We start from the raw sequence: 5,000 nt of genomic DNA on the forward strand, positions 1-5,000 counted from the left end.
GGACAGTATACCAGGGGAGGCTAGCTGAGGTAGAAATCGGAGGATGGGCTGTGTTTGATACCATTCCTCATTCTGTTCCATGTATTACAGTGAGCCCGTCCTCTGATTTCTACCTCCACCAGCCTCCCCTGGTGTTCTACCTCCACCAGCCTCCCCTGGTGTTCTACCTCTGCCAGCCTCCCCTGGTGTTCTACCTCCGCCAGCCTCCCCTGGTGTCTACCTCCCCCAGCCTCCCCTGGTGTTCTACCTCCACCAGCCTCCCCTGGGCCGCAGGGGGAGGTGGGCCTCCTTCCTAACCTCCACCTCCATCCAGCCTTCCTCTACCAGGAGAGACAGCGCTGTCAGTCAGGTGACACTTGCCATCTCTCCTCCGATAGGCTGACAGGAGAGACGGGGTCACAACATCCTCTCTGCACCTGGTACCTCAGGGTGAGGTAGTCTTCTGCTCCTTCAGCTCCATCTCAGCCTCAACCAACCCACACACACACACACACACACACACACACACACACACACACACACACACACACACACACACGCACACACGCAGGCACGCACACACACACACACACACGCACACACGCGCACACGCGCACACGCGCACACGCGCACACGCACACACGCACACACGCAGGCACGCACACGCACACACGCAGGCACGCACACGCACACACGCAGGCACGCACACGCACACACGCAGGCACGCACACGCACACACGCATCCCTGTCAGTCAGTTGCTCCTCATCTCCTTGGAGGATCCCTGGGTCGTTGTTGTTGTGATGATGCGTTGACTCCACCTCTGATCCACACATGGAAGACAGATCCAATGCTACCTCAGCCCCTATGAGGTCCGCTACCTCAACCTCAGCTACCTCAACCTCAGCTACATCAACCTCAGCTACCTCAACCTCAGCTACCTCAACATCAACTACCTCAACCTCAGCTACATCAACCTCAGCTACATCAACCTCAGCTACATCAACCTCAGCTACCTCAACCTCAGCTACATCAACCTCAGCTACATCAACCTCAGCTACATCAACCTCAGCTACATCAACCTCAGCTACCTCAACCTCAGCTACATCAACCTCAGCTACCTCAACCTCAGCTACCTCAACATCAACTACCTCAACCTCAGCTACCTCAACCTCAGCTACCTCAACCTCAGCTACCTCAACATCAACTACCTCAACCTCAGCTACATCAACCTCAGCTACATCAACCTCAGCTACCTCAACCTCAGCTACCTCAACATCAACTACCTCAACCTCAGCTACATCAACCTCAGCTACCTCAACCTCAGCTACATCAACCTCAGCTACCTCAACCTCAGCTACCTCAACATCAACTACCTCAACCTCAGCTACATCAACCTCAGCTACCTCAACCTCAGCTACCTCAACCTCAGCTACCTCAACATCAACTACCTCAACCTCAGCTACATCAACCTCAGCTACATCAACCTCAGCTACATCAACCTCAGCTACCTCAACCTCAGCTACATCAACCTCAGCTACCTCAGCCGCTGTGAGGACCATCAGAGCATCTCCAGCTGTGAGAGCTGACAGGGCTCATTAAGTGCTCATCAGAACATCAATGACTTATTGTGGTGAGAGAATCGAGGCTGTGCCACTATTGTTGCTGGTAGTGGTTTAGAGGGGCTGGTAGTGGTTTAGAGGGGCTGGTAGTGGTTTAGAGGAGGGAGGGGCTGGTAGTGGTTTAGAGGAGGGAGGGGCTGGTAGTGGTTTAGAGGGGGAGGGGCTGGTAGTGGTTTAGAGGAGGGAGGGGCTGGTAGTGGTTTAGAGGAGGGAGGGGCTGGTAGTGGTTTAGAGGAGGGAGGGGCTGGTAGTGGTTTAGAGGGGGAGGGGCTGGTAGTGGTTTAGAGGGGCTGGTAGTGGTTTAGAGGAGGGAGGGGCTGGTAGTGGTTTAGAGGGGGAGGGGCTGGTAGTGGTTTAGAGGAGGGAGGGGCTGGTAGTGGTTTAGAGGGGGAGGGGCTGGTAGTGGTTTAGAGGAGGGAGGGGCTGGTAGTGGTTTAGAGGAGGGAGGGGCTGGTAGTGGTTTAGAGGAGGGAGGGGCTGGTAGTGGTTTAGAGGGGGAGGGGCTGGTAGTGGTTTAGAGGGGCTGGTAGTGGTTTAGAGGGGCTGGTAGTGGTTTAGAGGGGGAGGGGCTGGTAGTGGTTTAGAGGGGCTGGTAGTGGTTTAGAGGGGCTGGTAGTGGTTTAGAGGGGGAGGGGCTGGTAGTGGTTTAGAGGGGCTGGTAGTGGTTTAGAGGAGGGAGGGGCTGGTAGTGGTTTACAGCCCCCCCCCCCCTCACACAAAAACCCCATCAGATGAAAACTTGAATACTTTACTCATTACAGTTAAAAAAACGATAGTAATTTAAATCTACAAATGACAATTTGCAGAATTGTTGGTAGGAGCTGTATTTACGGTACACCTTTCCTGTAAATAAGACTACTAAATAAATAATAACTAAATAATCTACAAGACAGATACCACGAGATAAACAATGAAGCTGATTTGATCTGATCTCATCAGATATGAAGATGGACATAATTATCTCTGTCAGCTCCAAGTCAACCTGGTGGAGCTTTAGAAGGGATACAGAAGCACGACATTCAATGAACTCCTGTAATTACTGCTGCCACCTCCATGGCAACCACGTCAGTCTGTTACCATTACAGCCGTTCCTGCTGCTGACGCCCCCTTCCTCCCTCCTGCTGCCAGGACTTATTCTGACTAGATTTGTTTTATTGTTGATTTATTGATTGTTGTTTTACGAGGAGCGAGATTTCACTATATCACTTACGGCTGCTTGTGATGTATGAGACCAATGAAACTTGATTTGATTTTTGATTTGAAATGCAGGTAGATACACAGACAGATACCATCGCCATGGTTTCATTAAGTTCCCTTGGTGCTTTCACACCCTGCCCATGTCATGGCCGCGTCCCCACGGCGACGGGGCACTGCTCACCATTCAACAGACACTTTCAATTAAGATGCAATAACAGGGAGATGATATGGAGGAGTTGTAATGGTGGGCTCTCTGGAACAGAGCAGGAAGCCGGGAGCACAGGACAACACACCAATACATCAGCATGGGAGAAGAAACCTAACCTGATTTAAACATCTGAAGGTTAATTCAGTCTATTTCTCTCTTGATAATGCTTATGAATAAAATTCATTATTTTAAATGGCTCATCAGTGAATTGAAATGAGATTTTGGAAAGGAGGGAACAGTCAGGGGTGGTGGGGATGCAGAGATACTGGAGATAACTGCATTTCCTCTGGCGATGCTGAATATAGTTTAAAGGGATAGTTCTCCCAAATTATAAAATCACATATTTGGTTCCTTACCCTGAAAGGAGTCTATGGACGAGGACAAACTTCAATCCACATGTTGGTTCTGTTTTTCTGGGCACTGTAAACAACGGCTAATTGTTAGCATGTTTAACCAAAACCCAATGCAAGTCAATGGACCCTAAGTTAGCATGTTTAAAATGTCATGATCATCTCAAAGTTATAGAAATCAAGTAATTCAGGGTGAACGTTTAAAACATTTGGGTGAACTTTTAAAACACACCTCGATTTTGCTCCTTTCATATTTTGTTTGATTAAAATCTCTTTTTCCTTGTTACGGAGATGATGAGGATACAATCTAGCTGAAAGTTTTCTACTTATCAACCTTCAGCTTGAGTTTATGATAATGTTTCAGAACGGAAGGAAAGACCAAGCACAATGTGGCGATGCGATGTGAGATGTCACAGTGAATCTATTCACCCGGGGGAGCTGGGACAGGAAGTAGCGGTGCCTGAGATTATTTATGGGTTAGTCTACTCTAGATCTACCTATCCTGAGGCAAAAGGTTGGTTAAGAGAGTGTGTCTGCATGTGAGACACACACACACACACACACACACACACACACACACACACACACACACACACAAACACGCACGCGCACGCGCACACGCACACGCACACACACACACACAGACTAAGAACAGCAGTTCTTACACAAATAAATGAACAAAATCAATGGCATGTTAACATGGATTCCACATCCAGATGAGAAGTTCTGGTCTTTATTGATGTGTCATTACTGACATCGTGGAGGGAAACAGCATTTACATCATATAATACTCCATCCTACAGCATTTACATCATATAATACTCCATCCTACAGCATTCACATCATATAATACTCCATCCTACAGCATTTACATCATATAATACTCCATCCTACAGCATTTACATCATATAATACTCCATCCTACAGCATTCACATCATATAATACTCCATCCTACAGCATTTACATCATATAATACTCCATCCTACAGCATTTACATCATATAATACTCCATCCTACAGCATTCACATCATATAATACTCCATCCTACAGCATTTACATCATATAATACTCCATCCTACAGCATTCACATCATATAATACTCCATCCTACAGCATTTACATCATATAATACTCCATCCTACAGCATTCACATCATATAATACTCCATCCTACAGCATTTACATCATATAATACTCCATCCTACAGCATTTACATCATATAATACTCCATCCTACAGCATTCACATCATATAATACTCCATCCTACAGCATTTACATCATATAATACTCCATCCTACAGCATTTACATCATATAATACTCCATCCTACAGCATTCACATCATATAATACTCCATCCTACAGCATTTACATCATATAATACTCCATCCTACAGCATTCACATCATATAATACTCCATCCTACAGCGGGCCAGTCAGTTGTGCTCGGTGCTACCATGCTGATTGGGAAATGATGGCTGTTGATAGCATCGGCCTGCGGCTAACCGCCAGTCTCCAAACGTCAGTTAGAGAAATCAGGCCAGTGTCAGTGGTCTCAGAGCAGCAGGGCGTACGGCTGCTGGGAACCTGCCACCTCTGGCCACCGCTGCCAGATTCACTTTGAAGTTCCAAACAACAACTTCCTGCCTCA

Source organism: Argentina silus, assembly GCF_951799395.1.
Source record: "Argentina silus genome assembly, chromosome: 17".
Lineage (NCBI taxonomy): Eukaryota > Metazoa > Chordata > Actinopteri > Argentiniformes > Argentinidae > Argentina > Argentina silus.